General features: G+C 42.7%; 1 long non-coding RNA gene across 1 annotated transcript; it reads left to right on the plus strand.

The window, feature by feature from the left end:
- Positions 1–1468: 1468 nt before the first annotated feature.
- LOC136578302 (uncharacterized) lies at positions 1469–9240 on the plus strand. The gene is made up of 2 exons (XR_010786622.1): positions 1469–7196; positions 7257–9240. It is a non-coding gene; the product is annotated as an uncharacterized lncRNA (long non-coding RNA).
- The last annotated feature ends 11295 nt before the right edge of the window (positions 9241–20535 follow it).

Genomic DNA, 20535 nt, shown 5'->3' on the forward strand with positions numbered 1-20535 from the left:
TGAAAATACTGACTTGATGGACCAGCCATTCTGTCATAGATGTTGTGTGCCTCCTATTCTAGTCCAGTGGGTAATGCTTGCAGGATATTTTCAGTTGAAGTGGCAAATAAAAGGAACCTGTCACCAGGTTCATGCTGCCCAAACCACAGGCAAATATGCCAATTTGGCCCATGTATGTTTGGAAGCTTGACTCGGAGCTGAGCTCTCAAGTCAAAGGGGCACACCCAGCCGGGATCTCCCCACCTGGGTCAAGAGCGACAGCGCCTCTCCCTGCTTGTGTATAGGGAGGGACCTGTCACTTTTGATCCTGCCGGTAGGGAGAGCATGGCCCGCCTTTTTGACTTCAGAGCTCAGCTCCAAGTCAAACTTTCAAGTATGTTTTTTCTTCTAAAACGCAGCATCGGGGCAGCATGAACATGATGACAGGTTCACTATAAAGGTTGCTTTAAGCCGGCTGTAAATGGGACACATTTCAGTGGCTGTTAAATGAGCACAACCTCTGGTGTTTCAACTGAACCGTACCATCACCATAGAATCCTATGATCTAAATCCCGTAAAATGGAATCTAAATTGGGGTCACATTTTGGTTGTTTGATAAAGGTGGCTTTAAAGGGGTATTTCAGTCTAGGACTTCTATGACATATCCACAGGATAGACCATAAAAGTCTGACAATTGGGTCCCATCTATCTTAAGATCTTAGCAGCCCAGCCTGCCTGCATGCAGTGCCCGGTGGTGGTCAGGAAGCGGCCAAATGTGCATCTCTATGCTGTTTCCATAACTTCCATAGAAGTCAATGGGAGTTAAGGAACTGGGTAGCACCACAGTCTACGCTGTTTCCTAGGTTGCAGAAGCAGCATGGCTCATTGGGCTCTTTCGGCAACTCTAATTATTCACAATTATGGGAGTTATGTAAGCGGCGTAGTATAGCCTGCTCAGCTGTTTCCATACTCCCAGCTGCCGTGTAAAGAGGAATATTGCCATTAATTTACTTTTTATCAAAATCCCTTTTAGTAGTATTTGTGACTCATGCAAGTTGGACTACTATCTGGAACTTTTACACGCAAGCATTAATTGGTTGTCTATCATAATCCAATTTTCTTGGGTGATTGCAGATTGCTGCTATGACTTTTTTGTTACTGATGGGCTGCTTTTTCAAAACTAAAGCGTACCCATCGTCATGACTGGTTCCTCTAAGTTAGGGCATGTGAAGGGAGCAGGTGGACACTAACTCCTGTTGATGGGCTAAGACCTCACTTCTATGCCAGTAAAAATACATGGTGGCCTGTCGCCCACTTGCAGACGAATACGAGGTTTCTTCCAAGCAGGCTTGATCCTGTCTTGAGTGGAAATGTTAATTTCCCACTCCGCAATGAGCACTTGCAACACCTCTTTAGTGATTGGCCATCTTGTTCATCTTCTAGGACAGTTTTAAAGACACCCCCCCCCCCCCCCCATCCCCAAAGGGAACCTGGTTTGATGACCTGTTCTATTAGTACTGACATTTCTACTGGTAGACGGGACAAAATTAGGAAGGTGGTGTAAAATGTGATTAATTACATTAATTTACCTTGTAGCATGTTTATATAGTTTTGAGTTATAGCTGATCTTACATTTCAAGTAAAACTGAATTTATGTATTTTCATGAAATTTTAAAGTAGATTTCAGAGGTGTTCCAAGAGATGACGTGATCTATCTAATTTACACAATTTGACATTGTTTATATATAATATATGAGATATTTTCTGCTGTCAGACAATTGATAGAAGGATATTTCTAAACTTCTCTTCTTACACAGGGACTTCTATTAAACTGTTGGTTCTAAAATATCAGGTCCTCTGTCTGGCATATAAGATGTATAACGCTATTTATTTTGGAGGTCCATTGGATGTCTTGTCTGCAATTGACTTTTACAGTGGGAAAAAGCCTAGCTGTTACAATCTTTCATTGACTTTAATGGAGACACGATAGGTCCTCTTTAAAGCATTGTAGCTTAAAGCGAACTTCTGGCCCTGGACAAACAAAGATGGCCGCACCACTTCTTTTGACTACCTCATGCGCACTGTGCACTAGTATGCATCCGTAGTCTAAGACCCTGCGTGCTGCCGTGAGGAGTTAGTGCTGCTCACATTGACAGCAGTGGCCAGTCAGAGCAGCATGTAGTGTTTAAGGCCCATTTACACGCAATGATTATTGCTCAAAATTTGTTCAAACAATGGCATCTGAACAATGGTTTTAAGGTTCTACCGGGAGAGATAACACAGACTGCACGCTATGTTCGGTACGGGAGTTGGAGATTACATTGTATTCTGCTGACAGCCCGTGTGAGAACAATGGAGCTGTGTGCAGAGCTCAGACCGCATGCTGTGCTCTGCAAACAGCTCCTGGAGGCCCTTTTAGACGCAAATGAAGCTGATAGTGCTAAAGGACATTTGTGTCCATCAACACTTGATGCAAAACGATCACTAAAACTGTCAAATCTTTCAATCGTTTGCATGTAAATGGGCCTTTAAACTGCCAATGCATACTAAAGCATAGTGTGCATCAAATAGGCACTATCTACAGATTCAGATGCATTCTTTTAAATATATGCCTATTTTTTTATTTCTTTATAAAGAAATAGAATGATCTTTTGGCCTCTTGTTTTTAGAAGGGCTCTTTCTTGTGCCCCAATCCCTTCCATTATAGTAATGCTTAAATTCTGTTAAATGTAAGTTTCTGAACTTTCACATCCCATATATGTGAAAACTATTATCGGTAAATCCATAACCAGTCAATATAGTAAATAAGAACAGTGTAATGTCATTATTAAGTCGTCATATATTTTCTGCCACAATTTAATTAGTTTCCTCTTTGTTAATCTCGTTAGCTAGTACGCTTCATCCTATTGGCTGCACAGAGAATTGTGAATTTTGATGAATGCAGCGATCAGTCTAATATAGCGTAGTTGGATAGGAAATACTGCTTTTAGTATGAATGCTTTAAAGGAGAACTGTTAGATGAATTTTAGTTGGGCTAACATCACATGGTGAGTGCGATATTGGACCATGAATCACGGCCCGATATCGCGCTCGCAAAAATACAATTTTCTCGCTAGTGCAGAGCGTTTTTATCTCAAAACCACCTCACATCACTTCGGGGGAGTAGCGATCCTCTGCCATGGCTGACAGTCGTGGTGGAGGATCGGAGAGTTTCTTGCATCATACCGCGTTCACCTAGCACGTGGCACAATGCTGCTGCTGGCCCCATTAAATACAAGGGGCGATGAGAGAGCACGCCCAAAGAGCGCAATGTGGGGAAAAAAATTGCTCGTGTGTATCGCCCCTATTCAGAAAAATTGAGTTCATATTTGTGCGTCTCGCAACGCACAAATCTCACGCAATTTTCTTGCCAGTGTGAAGCCAGCCTGAGAGTTGTGGTTTATAGATCTTTTTTCATTTTGATATTACTGATTTGCGTTATCAGACATTGACATTACGAGCCTTTCTGTCAGAACAGCTTCTGTGTCTGCTGGACAACGTTTGCTGCCTATCATTAGGACATTGTGTATTAAAGAGATTTTCGGGGGAAATACTGTTTAAGGCCTGTCCTCAGGATAGGTCCTCAATAGTTGATCGTCTGGAGTCGCCACAATGCGCAGGAAGATGGAGCAGAAGCTGCTGCTCTGATCACTGTGTAGTGGCCGGCGCTTGTAACTGCAGGCGCATCTCCTATTATTTTTCTTAATGAGAGCTGCATTACACAAGGGTCAGAGCAGCAGCTTTTGCTTCGTACACCTATGTGTTGGGGCACTGACAATGGACGCTCGATCAGCTAATTGGCTGGGATCCCGAGTGATAAACTCCAGTTGATCAACTACTTATGTTCTATTTGGGTCATCAAATAGTATTTCCCTGGAAAGCCCCTTTAAAGGCTATGAACACCTTTTTTCTGACATTATTTTTATTGTATGTATTTTTTTTAAGTAAAACCTATTTACTTCAAAATGTAACGTTTTGTTTGTAGCTTCCATATATTCTAATACCATGCAAGGTGCTGGATGCTGGTCAGTGGCGGCTCTGTCTGATGACTCGGGCCACGGCCCTCTTCATCTTCTCCTGGACACTAATCTACACTCAAACCTTATTTCATTTGTGTTTTTAAAACTCAGATGAACTAATATTTGAGCTTGGGTTAGTGCCCAGAGGGGGGAGAGGGGCTGCCTAGTGAGCCAGTGCGGCACTGAATGCTATTAGAATACATGGAAGCTACAAGAGAACACATGCAAAAAATATGTATTCAGCGGTGTCTGTAGGTCGCTTTAAAGACTATCCGATTTCTTTAGTCACCTTTTTTTTTTTTTTCTTTATCTGATATTGAAAGCTAGGCTTCCTATTGACGATGGAGCGTTTGATCTTGTAGTTGAAGATCAATGTAGCCTTGTTCAAATAAAGCATTTTTGTGCCCTGCAGCTCTGTTCCCGTCACTTGTGACACACGTGTGTTGTAGAAGTCAGGACAGGAACACCTTACGATGTATGTGCCGTTGTGCCCATATTTTTTTGATTTATCAGAATGTACTCTATAGATCTGGCTTATATTGAAAAGCGAATAACATATAATGCACATGGGAACCAATGGCAGACACATGCGACGTTTAGGCCTATGTTTGGCAGCACTATTCAAATGTCAGTTTAAAGGGGTGATATGTATGTATGTGTACATATTTTTTTAATTAAAGAGACACTCCAGTTTTGGGACAAAACTTTGTTTCAGACCAGAGGGGTTAGGGGGTTTATTACCTGCAGTTGTTCTCTGCTGTCCCTTTAATCCGCCATTTCCAGGTCCTGTTTTTGGCTAACACAACCTTCAGTCTACCTTACACCCACAATGCATTGGTAGTGTTAAAAAATAGCAATGCACTATACCTGCTCTGTGATTGGCCAGGGCTGCTCATGTGATCAGTGCTGGACAACCAGAGAGCAGTGCACGGTGTGCATTAGGTAGTTAGAAAATTGCTGCAGCTGTCTTGGACGGACCAAAACCGGTGGACACGAGGGGCAGCAGATAAGAACTGCAGGTAAGATACCCCATCCCTCCGCTGTCCTGGGACAGATTTTTGTCCCAAAACAAGGCGGCCACTTTTTAATTAAGGGCTGCAAATATGATTAAACATCTTTAAAAAAAAAAAAAAAAAAAAAAGCGAAGCAAAAAAACAGTCCTTGCCTGTCCTCTGTCCCAGCGATCCAGCACAGCAGCTCCTACGGTCCTCCCAATCTTGACATGCGACAAGCTTTGACTACTGCAACTATTCGGTAGCTGCAGCAGTCACATGCCTGCAGTCGTGGCATCGCTACTCAGTGATGGGCACTATACAATGCCAAGAGTGCAACTGTCACCAGCAGTGTGGAATGTCACTTCTGGCGGGGGAGCTGCAATGCCGATCGCTGCGGCAGAGGACAGGTGAAACAATGTCAGCAATGCCTGATGCATATGTTGGCATGCGGGATGGCTTCTGGAAGAGGCATTATATGCTGATTGTACTTCTCGCTCCAGCATATGCATGCTGTGTGTGTGTGTGGACATCTCAGTGGTTCACATCATCCATACTGAACTCTAATGCTGGAGACAGATAATTCGGACTATCCGCTACCTCATTTCATGGAATTGTTGGGAGATGGATGCCAAAATTCTGCAACAAAGTGCAGCAGAATGTAAGTGACTCGGTGGACCGAAACTACTGTGGAAATAGTCGTGCTGTGGTTTGTCAGATCTGTAGCGTGTTCTGTCTGTTGCGGAAAAGCAATGGGTTTTCCGAGGATTTCATTCATTGCAATGGATAAAGTCTGCAGTCATGTGTGGATTTCCTTGCCCCAAATAATGAGGATATTTGCTCACAGCCTTATAGTTAGGCAGTTTCTGACCAGAAAGAAGATAAATGAGTTAATGGTGATACTTTTTCATATTTTTGAGTCACGTTTTTTTGTTTTTCATCATAAATCTGTCCATATGATAGAATGAGGTTCAGTTATTAAAGCAATACACTGTCAGCCATTACCGTAGACAACATAGTGGAAATTGTAGGGATGCAACATCGAGGGGGTCCATTACTATATATATGATGGGTAAGGCTTCAGTGCCATAAATAACAAACTGTTCACAGAGAAAAGGTGGGTGTTGTACCCTTAGTAACCAGTCGCCATTCACCTTTTATTTATTTTTATTTTCGGCACCGATTAGAAGGTCAAACGCGGTGGTTGTATTGACCAAACCGACCCTAATTTACTCTAAAACCAACTTTATATTCTGTTTTACAACTTTTTTTCCCAATACCATACATTGACAGCTTTGTATCATGCTGACTTGTTCTTGGAATCTTCATAGGACTAACTGTCAGAATTTATAAAGCTTAAAGGGGTTTTGTCATTACAACAAAACCCTGTCCACCTGCTTGCCAGGCCTAAAATAGAAAAAAGCGGGCATACTCACCTGTCCTGAAGCCATGGGAAAAAGCTGAGCGCGCCACCGGTATCGGCGGTGACTTCCGGGTTAACGGCCCAGCGGAAGTCGGGTGCCGTCTGTGGCCAATCTGAGGCCGTGTGCGGTCACCGCCATATGTACTCGCAGGTCTAACCACCCGAACTTACAGCATTGCAGATTTGTAGCTTTAAAACTGGTACAAAAAAGTACCTGTGCCACGCTTGTATAGAACACCAGCCCTGACTTATTCCTGTCCAGACAATTCCGTTGCCAAGTCCTCCATAAGGCTGTGTATTTTGGTCAAAGAAATATATATATTTATCCCCCTTGTGAGGCTGATGAAAGAAAAAATTAAAATTTGCAGATTCAGTGTATTTTTCTGAAGACATGTTGGGTATTTGACTGAGCTGGATGATGATAGGACTTTGTACGCAGTAAAGGACAACTCTTATCACCTCTGAGCCCCATAAACTGCGTTATGGGACTTCACGGTGAGTGGACAGGGGTCCAGGGAGCTGCTTTTTATACTGGTGGAGTCCGGTGCCCCTGAGAAATCAGCGCCCGCACACAACCTTGTGAAACAAGTCGCACTGTTTGCATTTGCTCTGATTCCTTGGGGGCACAGTGCTGGAACGGGGCCTAGTACGTCTAAAAAGCAACTCCCTGGACCCCTGTTTCCTCACCTTTGAGTCCCATAAGGCAGTTTATCACTTTCATGGGTCCCAAAGGGGATGACAGAGGCCCTTTACTGTGTGTACAAAGTCCTATCACTTTCATGGGTCCCAAAGGGGATGACAGAGGCCCTTTTTAAAGCTTTTATATTTGAACATCTAACACTTAAGTCATTGTAGTTGCCCTGCCAGTCCACCTGTATATTGCCAGACCAAAGATTGTTGCCAACGTGTTTGTGGCATTCTAGACCTGATAAGCTAAAGAAAATCTACCACCTTCATGTTTCCAGCTGGCCGGGGCTTTTTTCAGTATTGTGGACCTCATTTTATAGGTATGGGGTATTTCTTTTATTGCGAATGTAGTAGGGCATAAAAATAAGCTCAAGCGGGATATTTTTTATTTCTTTACACTACAGGTATACCGTGATGACTTCACGCTTCGCTTGATTACCTGCTGGCCACTAATGCATATAGTCTACTGTAGCCTGGAACAGTGGATCTCCCGAGTAACTCGTAGGGGAACAGCACATAAAAACTTTGGGCATTTCCTCCACAGTTTGCTTGCCTTTTGTGTTTTTGTACGTTTTTTTTTCTCTTTAAAGAAGTCTTCCTAATGCCCCCTGTCCACGGCCGTGAGGGAATATCACTAGCGATATTTCGCCACGGGGGGAGAGCTGTCGGGTCTCTGTGGTGAGCCTCTCTGACAGATGGGCGCACCACAGAGAATCGCGGCATGCGTCGGGACTGTGCTTTCCATAGTAAATCTATGAAAAGCGTTCACTGCTTTACCCGCGGCCGGATTATTGCCGCAGGTAACGTAATGAACTATCGCCCGTGGACAGGCAGCCTTGGTCTAATGGAAATATTTATTTACGTTTGCTATAAACTGATCCTTAGATAAGTTATTGTGTAAAAGGTCTTGCCTGGTGACAAGGGCTTGTCCAATTATTAAACCGTAGCCATTCTAGATTGAAAAGCTATGCACATTTCTCAAACTGTACTTTTGCTTTAGTTCCTTCCTTTTTATTAAGATATGTTTGCTGTCAGTGAATGGAAGCAGAGTTCAAAACTGGTCATTTTGGGAGCTAAACACAGCTGCAACATAAACCTGTTAACCCCGGATAACACAGCGCTCGCTCTTGCCTACATTGTAACAAGCCTGTCATCCTTGTGAACAGGACTGAGTGTGGATGGGATTTCTTTCAATTTAGACTCATTTACTGCATAACTTTTAATGGCAAAATAATTCAGCATTTTTTCTAACACCGTTTAAATGTTTTGCCACGTATTTTGTTTAAAAAAGTGAAAAAAGAGCCCTGGCAAAAACGGAGTAGTTGCCTATAACAATCAGATGGCACTGCAGGGATTCATCGTGCCCTCTGTAAGGCTACACACACTTTACTGTATTACAATGGAGGGCATGGAACCTTACAGAGGGTCCTAAAGAGAACCACAAGTCCCACAATATACTCCTAGCGGTCTCATTCGTCATCTAGCACAATTCATTATATCTCTTTGCACAGGCCCATTGAATCTTTCCGGCAGTGTTCATCATTGAAATTGGGTAGAGGGAAGCGGCACATAATGCATTGAAAACACTGGATATGATATGGCAGAGATCTCCGTCATTACTGTTTTGGACAGACGTTAGGGGATGGTCACCGGGCGGCATTTCTGTGCCGCCATGTCATAGAGGAAAGGCTCATACTGTGAGTAAATTATACAGACCTATATTGCCTCAGATTCGTGTACATAAAGTGTGTGGTGTAAAAGAAACTTTCTGGAATTGGAAAGTTTGTACATTTATGCCAATTTTTTTTTTTATTTCATAAAAGGAGCACTTTAGAAGGAAATGCAGAATAAATGTAGATATGACACATGTAAATATAGAGACCTTTTAGTAGGGTGACCGCTCGGCGTAGGATATTAACCATTTTCGTTGCACTGGCTTTTTCCTCGGCCATCGATTTTTGTTTTGTGATTGCTGTGCTATCTGAATTTTTTTTATTTGTAATGTAACAATAGTGTATTATAATAGTATATAGTGTACTATATTACACTTGACTGTACAGTATTTGAAGTTGGATTGCTCTATTAAACAATGTTAAGTCTACATTATGTGGTCTGTGTCTGCTTTATTCATCATGGTACATTACATTCATATACGCAGTAAGGCCGGCGATATGCAGTGAATTGAACACATTGGTTTCAATAGGTTCCTTCACATAAGCGTATTTTTCCTGAATCTCGAACTCATTAGACTAATTATCCATTTCAATGACTGAGCATCGGTACGTATTTATAAAATAAGATTTCAAAAAACGTAACCATCTCAAACAAAATGTATCCGGCTTGTTCTAGTCATTTAATATCACATATTGCACTTGTTGCTGTTTGGCGTACAGACTGGAAATGATGTCATCACGCTTTGCTTCATATATATTTCAATTATTTGTTTGCAGAAGACTAGTGCTATCCAGCTACAAGTAGCCACACTCTTAGTCACGCTGCTAAACTCCCTCCCACCTCCCTTCTCCGGCCGCTGTCATTGGCTCCCATAGGAGCCCATGCAGTGTCCGACGTATTGCGGCCTGAAAGATAGTTCCAAGACTATCTTTGGGCCTGACATAAAAGCGCCCGGTGCTTTTACGTTGCGGGAATATGTCCATGTGATCTGATGCATTGGAATCCAATGCAGCAGATCATAGCGTGCATCAGCCGACCATGAAAAGGGCGGGCCGATATACGCTCGTGTGAAAGAGCCTTAAAGGGGTTGTCTCGTGGCAAACCTCAAAATTTTACCTTACCCCATTCCCCCTGTCACCCCCCTGGCATAAAATAGCAAATTAAAGCGGTTTTTAAACCGCTTGCTACTTACCGATCTGACGAAATAAGGACTTTAAAAAATCTTCTCCCTAAGATGGCCGCCGGTCCTTTCCCAGGGATGCACTGCGGTTTTCTCCCATGGTGCACCGCGGGTCTTCTCCCATGGTGCACCATGGGCTCTGTGCGTTCCATTGCCGATTCCAGCCTCCTGATTGGCTGGAATCGGCACACGGGGCGGAGCTACGCGATGACTCTTAAGAGGGGGCGGAGCCAGAACACCGCTCGTGCCTGGACCGAGCAGAAGGGGAGAAGACCGCACAGCGCAAGCGCGTCTAAAAAAGCAAGAAGACAGCGAAATTAGACGGGGCCATGGAGACGTGGACGCTATCAACGGAGCAGGTAAGTGAATAACTTCTGTATGGCTCATATTTAATGCACAATGTATATTACAAAGTGCATTAATATGGCCATACAGAAGTGCATAACCCCACTTGCTTTCGCGAGACAACCCCTTTAAGGGTGCTTTCATATGACAGTTTTTGTGGTCGGTTTTTTGTGAGCCAAAACCAGGAGTGGAAAGAAAGTATAATAGAAAGATCTGCATGTCTTCCATGTTTTGAACCCACTCCTGGTTTTGGCTCACAAAAAACTGAACACAAAAATTGTCATGTGAAAGCGCCCTTAAGGATGCCAGTACATAAATGTGTGCGGCACTGCAAAACACAGGAGGAGCTTCACTCCTTACAGCTGGTAGCTGGATGTCTTATTAGTCACTGAACTGAAGCGGCCAGGTGCCAGCTGTAATCACTTTCAGTAATCCTCTTGTGTTTTTCAATGCGGTAACCCGTGTGTGTAATATAGCACCCTTAGGGGGGGTTGACACAGGGCGGATTTGCCGCGGAAATTCTGTCCGGAATTTCCACGCGGCAAATCCGCCTGTGGCTGCTAATCTCGGGATTAGCCAGCCATGTGGACGAGATCTCTCAGAAATCTCGTCCACACGGGACAGCCAATGGTGGCGGGACAGCTGTGGTTAATCCGGCCGAAACCACGGCTGCGGAGTGGCTTTGCCGACCGCAGCATATCCATTCTTTATTCTTTCCGTTGTGGCCGGGCCACTTCAAAGGCGCCGCAGGTTTTTCTGCGGCGCTTCTCCCGGCGGAAATCTCACGGTTTTTGCTGAAGCCAAACCGCGAGATTTCCGGTGGGAACCCAGCCTTAGACTCCAGCACACCTGTGTTTTTCTCATGCGATTTTAATGCATTTGTAACATTAAAAAGTCCTACTGACTTTCATGTTAAAAAAAAAAAAAGGCGCGAGAAAAACACGTGTGCAAGAGCCCTTAGGGTAATCTCACATGGACAGGCGCAATGGTCAGACCATAAAAAGCTCCAGATGATGACTAAAATATGTGTAAAAGTATAGTATTAGTGAAGGACTTTCTTCACAGGGGTCTCTCTACACCCCTAATCCAGATGAGCAGTATAGTCCTCTTAGGGACTTCAACTCCCAGGGGAAAATCCGGCCAAATGTCCAGTGGGCAGGTTCGTTTCCACTTTAAATATCCAATTTTCCCGCCCCCATAATCACACTCCCCTCCATGTGAAATACCTGTGGCTGCGAGGAGGTTTCATCACTTCAGGGAAGAAGCAATCCTCTGCCGCTGCAGGAGGATCATAGAGTTTCTACCATTGGTTTCAATGGGAGACCCTGCAATGCTGCGTCGGCCCCATTGAAAACAATGGGCGCTGCAACATGATGTTTTCATGGACCCATATAGCGCCCACCCATGTGAAGTTAGCCTTAGGGGGGTACATTCACATAGTGGAATTTTCACATTTGCTGGGACCTTTGGCCGTGAAGAAAAATGAACGCCTCCACGCTTTTCTTTCATGCTGGCATAGTATGCAGCGATTACAGTATTCTGAGCTGTAAACTCGTATTACTTATTATAGTTTATTAAAGCTTTACAATTTATCTGTAAAAATGTTGTCTGTCTCTGATTTCTTTGCTACAGCCAGGAAGACCTTTCTCAAATGTATTTTTACATAGCAGCAACTTATCACAACTCTCCATTGTAGCTCATCGAGCAGGGTCTTTGTAAGGCTATGTACAGGAGTGGTCTACTTAGAGCCATGGGCAAGTTTGGAGGCTTTCCTGATCCAGCAGGATCACATCCAATCCTGTCCTTAGCATTATTTGGATCCCGCCTAAAGCTTTGCTTGGATTTTAATTTGATTTTTAAATATTTTGATTTGTATTCCATGATAGATTCAGGGATTCCTCAAGGGGCAATTAGTGATTATTATAACCTAGATTATGTGATTGAACTTTTAAATGAACACTAACTTTTCCCACAATTTCTGCTCATCTAGGAGCCTAGGTATGCATCATCAATCTTGTAATATACTTGCGGAAAAACATTTTGGGTTTTCCCACTGAAAATCAGGTTTGAAGCGGCTGCTCTTAGGGTTCTCTCAGCAGCTTTACAATCCACTGCCTGTCGTTAGGCATTTGGCTTCTCTAGTAACGGGGACATGAGGACACTGCTAGTTATTACATGCAATAATTGCTGCCTTGCATATAATTGGAGCAAGGCATGGGAAGTGTAGGAGTAGAAGTCCCAGACAGTACTGACAGAATGGCTGGCATAGTACATTCCCATCTATACGTTGATTTCAAACAGTAGAGCAGCAATAAAGAAATAGGAAAATCTATATGAAAAACCGAAATGGTATCAGTCAAACTAGGTACAAACAGCAGCAGAGCAAAGGCCAATGAGGACTCTTGGCTGGTTTTGAAAATTTTTGAAATCTCAGGTATGCTTTTAGGTACAGTCTTACAAAGACAACATGTTACAGCCGCAGGAAGGGTGAAGGAAATGGCAACAGTAACTGTTATCAATAGTACTATGATATAGTGAATATGGACAAAAGTATTTGGTCACTGCATGTTTTTCAAAAAAGTGCTTTATTCTTCTATTTAGTAACGTATCAGCCCTCCTTTTGCTTGTATTACAGTGGTAACACGTCGAGGCATACTTTTCACAAGTTCTCTAAGTCTGGGCAGGAATAGCTCGCCATTCCTTATGCAAGGCTGTGAGAAGGGATTGTTGTGAAGATGGGCGTGGGTGGCGTTGTCGTACCTGTTTCTCCAGTTCGTCTCATAAGTGCTCGATCGGATAAATGAATAGTTATTACAATATGAGCAGCTTTTTAGTTTACCCATGCCCTTCCCAGCCTACCGTTCGGCAAACTCAGTATTTGCATAGTTGCTGATTTTCTGCATTGTCCAAATGCTTTTGTCCATATAGTATATGTCAGCCTTTACACCATATGCTTTTTATGTTTCGGCCTTGTTGTTATTTCTATTGACCACTAGGTGGTGCCATAATACAAGCATCACACAAAAAATACTGACTTTTATAAAATGCAGGATTTTCTGATGTTATCACTGGCATTACATAACTTATTTCTTTTCAAGAGCAATCTAAAAGTAATCTTTGCCAATAAGTTTATGTGCACATCTCAGTTGGAGGTTCCCCTTGGAGCCCCAATCGCAGATACAATCATGTTTTTTCAGAATAACAGTGCATGTGCTGCTATTTTTCTCCCTTAAAATGATAGACAACTCTGATGCCCAATGGACTTACAATGGGATCAGCTGGGTCCATTGAATTGTCAGTTATGCAAGGGATCCATCCAGTGAGGGATGCCTCTAGCCTTCCTGCTGCCTAAGGGCTCATGCCCATCGGCATACGTGTAAAATGCTGCAGATCTCTCCCCCCCCCCCCCCCCTTTTTCTTTTTCACCCTATTCAGAGCAGGGGTGCGTATGAAAACGCTGCCTATACACAATGTATTGCACATGGACAGCGTTTAATACATAGCTCATACAAATGTATCGGGCTCACGCTGCATAGAGCATGCTGCGATTTATTTCTGTTACGTATCGATATACCGTATCCACACGCCGGTGTGTATGAATCAATAAAAGTCCATTAACTATGTATTACACAGTGAAAATACAGCCCTTAGGCAAATAGTGAAATGGCACCCCTCTGCAAAAGGAAAAAAAAAAGCATTACTTCACTGACAAAGAAAAAGAGTACTATAATTATATTATATATCCCTAAACTAATAATCCAATAAAGTAGTTATAGTATCAGTAATTATACATGCATATTTGGAGTATTCTAATAGTTCATACAGTCAATACAGCACCAGAACGGAGATTAATAAAGGGATAAACTGTAAAGTCACCTAGCTTATACTTCCTGATACAACCTGAACAATGGTAAAGTATGACAGCAATTGTCATTTCACAAGCAAGAATGCTATTACTCATAATCACTCTACAGCACACACAGGGACTACATGATTGAATAAACAATGACACTGTAACTCGCACATGAGGTCATCTCTAATTTGCATGGTGTTTTTCTTCTTTATCCAGTCCAGACCAGCATGATAACTTCTCCTGGGCACAATTTGTTTCTTCAGAGGTTGCCATACGGAGGTCTTTGGTTCTATGCGTTTTCATATCCATAGTCCTATTTTAACAAAAATTGTAAATAGTGCCACACATGGTTTCCCTTAAATACTGTATAATAGTACAGCTTACAGTGCTGCCTGACTTATAAATAAGCTGCACTATCCTCCTGCAGTAAATAAGGAGCCATACTGTCCTCTATAGTAATAAATAGGCATAACGTCCACTGTAGTAATAAATAGCTATACTGTCCTCCTGGATCAATAGTTAGTAGAGATGAGCGAATGTACTCGGTAAGGGCGATTTCGCAATCGAGCACCACGATTTTCGAGTACTTCACTACTCGGGTGAAAAGTACTCGGGTGCGCTGTGGGTGAGCAGGGGGTTGCAGCGGGGAGTGGAGGGGAGAGAGAGAGGGCTCCCCCCTGTTCCCCGCTGCTACCCCCCACTCCCCTCTGCAACCCCCCGCTCACCCGAGTACTTTTCACCCGAGTAGTGAAGTACTCGAAAATCGCGGTGCTCGATTGCGAAATCGCCCTTACCGAGTACGTTCGCTCATCTCTAATAGTTAGCTGTAATGCCCCCTCCCTCCCAGTAATAAAAAGCCATACCGTCGTCCTGCAGTAAATACTGCCCTCATGTAATAAATTGCCATAATGTCCCCTGTAGTTTTAAATAGTTATACCGCCTCACTATAGTAATGAATAGCCATATTATCCCCCTGCAGTAATAAATAGCTGTACTACCCTCCTGCAGCAAATAAGGAGCTATACTTTCTCCATGTAACAATAAATAACTATAATGTTCCCTGTAGGAATAGCCATAATGTCCCAATTCCAAAAAAGTTGGAACATGTAATATGTAAATAAAATGCAATGATTTGGATGGTAAAAAAATGGCAGAATAAAATTAAAATAAAAGAAGCAAATAACCCACCGCCGACTGCAACCAAAGCCGTCACATATGTGCCCTGTAATCGAAATCTTTACATAGATATAAAAATGTCTGGAACAAAATGAGGAACCCATTCCTGTACTTTAGTGTAAATATACTAGTTTTAAAAATAACTATAAATTTTAAAAAATAAGCTTTTTACTGCTAATAAAACTAAAATTAAAAAAGGGGGGAAAAGTCAGTGAAAAAGAAAAAAATAGCCCTATATGTCACGGGGAAAAAAAACATAGGGCAATAAAACTATTACCTGGGTAAAATCCCTAAGGGCGGCTTCACACCGGCCGAAAGATCATGCAAGTTTTGTGCCTTGCGAGGCGCACAAATATGAATTTTAAATGGGGTCATACACGTGAGCAATGCTTTCCCGCATGGAACCGCGATGCGGGAAACAGTTCGCAGCATGTTCTCTCATCACAGCGCCCATTGTATTTAATGGAGCCGGTGGCAGCATCGCGCCATTTGCTAGGTGCCCGCGATGCGGTGTCTCACATTAAAAACAATTGGAGAAACTGAAGTGATGCAAGGCTGTTTTGCCATGAAAACGCCTCCCATCCACTAGGTTTTTATATGGATGGCGACCATGATTTTGGAGGCGGGATTCACAACCCCATATCGCACTCTCCCGTGTGAAGTTAGCCTAAAAAGTGTTTGTTCCTTTAGGACCAAAACACCCTGGTCCTTAAGGGGTTAAACATAAAAGTGTTATTTGCACAAAGCGCACTGACATTTTGTAGAGAAAGGTCACTACGAATGGTGATAGTTTTGGATTGCTTAAAAAAGGCATTAAAATGGATTTTCCTATTAGATAGAATGTCACTCACGGAGAGGTTTAAATATGGAATATAATGTCCAACTATATATATATATATATATATATATATATATATATATATATATATATATACGGCTCCAGCATTCTTGCGCCGTTACATCAGTATAAGTTTGTTCTGTTTTTTCTGGTTATACGAGATATGATGGCCGTATGTGATGGCCAGCCAGAACCCTGTGCACACATCCACATGGTGACCATGGATATTTTGGAGTATTGCCATTCCTTGAGGGGCGAGACCAACGTACTAGAGTTAATAAAGAGCCATTTTTCTGTGCTATTGTTTGCCATGATTGGTTACTCCAATAATTATTATTCTTGATCATTGGCGTTTATGAATGACGTAGCGGGATTGTCACTGTTTGACATTTTTGAATATATTTGTATACATTCCCGATACGTAACATGAGATTTCTAGTGTGGTTCTTATGGGCTACATTTATATAGAATATCTATATGGAGGTTCGTTTTTAGACCTCTACTTGGTCCTCTGTTTTGGCCGTTTTATACACAGATAGCAATACACACTACCCGTCTGGATTAAATGGTTATATATGCATTTTTTTCTGTGATGGTTTATTTTGGTAAACCCGCGTTATTATGAAGGCACATTTGGGTTGTGCTATTGAGTTGAGTTAATAGTCGTAATGGGCGAGTTCCTATTTGCAGTTGAATATTCCCCTTTTAGTGCTAAGATGTATGGGATTATATAGGCTGTTGAGTGGTAGTTGTCCATTAGTGGAGCTATTTATATTTCACCATGTTCACATCAGTGAAAGTATGGGTCTGTTTTCATGTCCCCTTTACAACGTTCTTATTGAGATTTGATTGGCAGATTTATATATATATATATATATATATATATATATATATATATATATGTATATGTAAATTGCCAGATTGGGAACAACAGATTGACATGCACCCGTAGCGTCCCTTTTATCGCTTATGCAATTTTATTTTGTAAATTTGCATATATGAAGGTTGTATTTAGGTGCAATGGTGTGGCGTACAAATATCATGTTTCATGAACGCCATCTCGCAGGATTTGGTAATTGAATTCCTGCGGCTGTGCAGCTAAAATGTCTGGATGTTGAATGATGTGGATGGCTCCATGTTGGATTTGCACGCTGTGGTAAAGGCTGATTAAAGATGATGTAAGCATGTTAAATTTACTCTTGGGAGGGGCTTCAGCACTGAGAAGAATGCCCCTGTAAGGCATAGTGAATGCTGGTATGCCTTGTCTGATGATACGGCTTGCAGCGGCAATCTTGGACATATAAAAGGATACAGTGCCGTAGACACAGTTAGGTAAAGGTGCCAAAAGCAGTGTGTGCTGCTGGGCATAAAGAGAGACCCCAGGGATGAGAGAGAGGAGCAAAGAAGAGGCTGCCGCAGATGTGGTTGCTGCCACACAGGGCAGAACTCTCCACCTTGGCGTTGAGTCTGATTTCCATTAGGTTAACTTGTGGCATACCCCACCCGAGTGTGATTTGATGGAAGATCTCTGGGTTCAAAGCCCATTCTCCTAGGACAGAGAGCCCTCAGCTCAATCTGTGTGCCACTATATTGCATGTCTCTTGGATATGCATCTCTGTCAGGTAGGTTAAATTATTCTCTGCCCATCTCAAGATCTTTTTTACCTTCTCCAAGAGGGATTGAGATCGAATGCTTACCTGCTTGTTGATGTAGTGGATTATTGTCTTGTTCAATTTGACCTTCATTGCTCAGCCCTTGATTTGGGTTGCAAAGTGAAGTAACGCAGGACGAATGGTCTAAAGCTTTCTCACATTGGAGGACAATGTTCTTTCCAGGGTTGACCAAGCCCCTGCCATTGATTCTTCCAGATGAGCACCCCACCTCCACTGGGATGCATTTGTGCTCAACAGGGTCCATACAGGCTGGACTGTGGATTTCCTATCTATCAAGTTGCTCCACCATCTCAGGGAGCGACAGGCCCTCCAAACGGAACTTTTTTTGTTTAACCCTCTTGGGGTGTGATGCCAAAGGCTTAAGACCTCCTCCTGTGGGGGTTGTAAATGCCATAAGTTCCAGGGAACCGCTTCTATTGTTGCAGCCATAAGGCCAATGCTCTCATCTGGCTTCTGACAGTTGTCCTTGGAATAGACAAGAAGCTCGTGGCTACCATCACTCTCTCCTTCCTCAAAGGGGTAAAGAGATCATCTGGATGAAGTCTATAAGAAGCCCTAGGAATCTCTTTTCAGTGTATAGTCTCAATTTATAATCCTAATTGCTGGGGGGTAAATTTTGCCCGCCTGTATCTGAAGCATTAATGTATGCCTGGAGCTGCCAGCAGCAGCCAATTGTATACATAGAGGATTATGGACAAGCCTTGAAACCTGGGGCTTCCTGCCACCATAGAAATCACATTTGTAAAAGGCGTGTGGTGAAGCAGAGGATATCCTAAAAAGCAGCACTGTAAATTGGTAGTGTTTTAGGGTGCCTGCCACTCGGACAGCGATTCTTGAGTATTTTCTGCAAGGACTGGCTATTGATATATATAGATAGGCATCCTTCAAGTCTAATGTGGCCATATTATCTCCTGGAAGCAGGATATTCAAAACTGATTTTCTAGTTTCCATTTAGAACTTACTCTTCGAAATGAACTGGTCCAGGAATCTCAAATCTATGATCATTCTGCACCTTCCTGTGGAGTTTTAAATTAGAAAGTCTGGAGAAAAAGCTCCATAACATCATATAAGTGAGGGACTTCTTCTATTGAGCTTTTGATTATATACTCTTCGATAGCTTCTCTAGGGCTGTCTTTCCTCAACCTGTGCACACAAACCTGTCTGTTGGAAGATTCTATGATATAACAGACCTGAATTATCCTTAAAACCCAAGGGTCCCGAATTAACTTGAACCATTTCTGGAAAAAAAACAGGGCAAGACAACTTCCTACCAGAACATCTCCCACCACTAAAGAAGTGGCAACTGTTGTCAGAATTCAGCCCTATCTTTGGTTTGGCCCCTAGGGTATTTCTTACCCCATTTGGTCTGAACCACATTGGCATTGCACTCTCGCTTACAGATTCCTCTGCAGGGATCTACCCCTTCTTATCTGCTAGTTCTACCATTATTTTGTTGAGCTCAGTGCCAAATAGCTTTTCTAGCTTGTATGGTAGACTACAAAGGTGGAACTTTGGCTTAGACCCTGGTCAGCAAACAATGCACCAAAGTGTTTGCCTAGCTGCCATGGATAGAGCCATGCCCTTGGCTACTAACTTTGTTTATTGGGCAGTTGGATTGCATACAAACTCAGCGTCCAAAGTAAATAATTTGAAAGCCATGTGAATGTCATCTTGGGGTACTCCACCATCGATATTTCTATGGACCTAAGCTAGATCCTTCCTGAGGGTATGTGCTACTTCATTAGATGCCACCGCTAGAGAACACTGAGTGGAAGATGCTGTATAATTGCGCCTAAGTGTGCAGTCTGTCCGGCGATCCATCCCGTCTTGTCTTGCAGGCTGGACCCATCTTTTGCTGGGACCACTGTATATCTAGACAGATTTGCAATTGCTATGTCTACTTTAGGTTGTGGACTTCAGGCGCTTGCTTGGGCTTCCTCAATTGGGAACAAGCAGTTAAAGCATCTTGAGAGGCTAGTTCTTTCTCTGGGTGTTTCCATTCTGCTGTCATTGCTTTATTTAAAGCACCATCCGCTTTGGTCCCACAGAGGTGTATTCAGAGGCTGCCCCATGATCAACATTCTGGTCCCTTGACTGGATGGACTTCAAAAGAGTATACACAGTAGTCTTTCTACTGGGAAGTAGAGCTTTCCCTCAATTTTCTCATCCTTCAAAGAAGATGAAATTGTTTCATCCAAGAATTACAACTGCTCTTCTGCAGAAAATCTAGGTGTCTATTTCCTCTAGAGATGTTTTGTTAGCCTCAAGTGCTGCGAGAAGGAATCCTTAAGGTCTTGCATAGAGTCCTGCACAAATCCCTTCACCCAGATGACAGCGTCTTGGATGGTAGGTTCGCCAGCCGGCACTTGTGGGTGACAACCTCTACAGAGAGAGTACTTGTATCCATCTGGGAGAGGAGTGTTGCATTTTCTGCAGCTTAGATATCTTCTCTTAAAGATGGCCGTCTTTCCTGTAGAGCAGAGATTCCCAAACTTTTTTGCCCCCGTAGACCACTAACCAATTTTTTTTGTTTTCCGTAGACCCCCTGCCTGCCTAATATTGAATTTTCCTTAACTTATTAAAGTCAAATGGGTTTTTCACACATGATTTAGTGCTGCTCACTTAGATAGGGTCTTTTGTAGAGTGGACAATTTAAA

This window comes from Eleutherodactylus coqui, chromosome 9 (assembly GCF_035609145.1).
Source record: "Eleutherodactylus coqui strain aEleCoq1 chromosome 9, aEleCoq1.hap1, whole genome shotgun sequence".
NCBI lineage: Eukaryota > Metazoa > Chordata > Amphibia > Anura > Eleutherodactylidae > Eleutherodactylus > Eleutherodactylus coqui.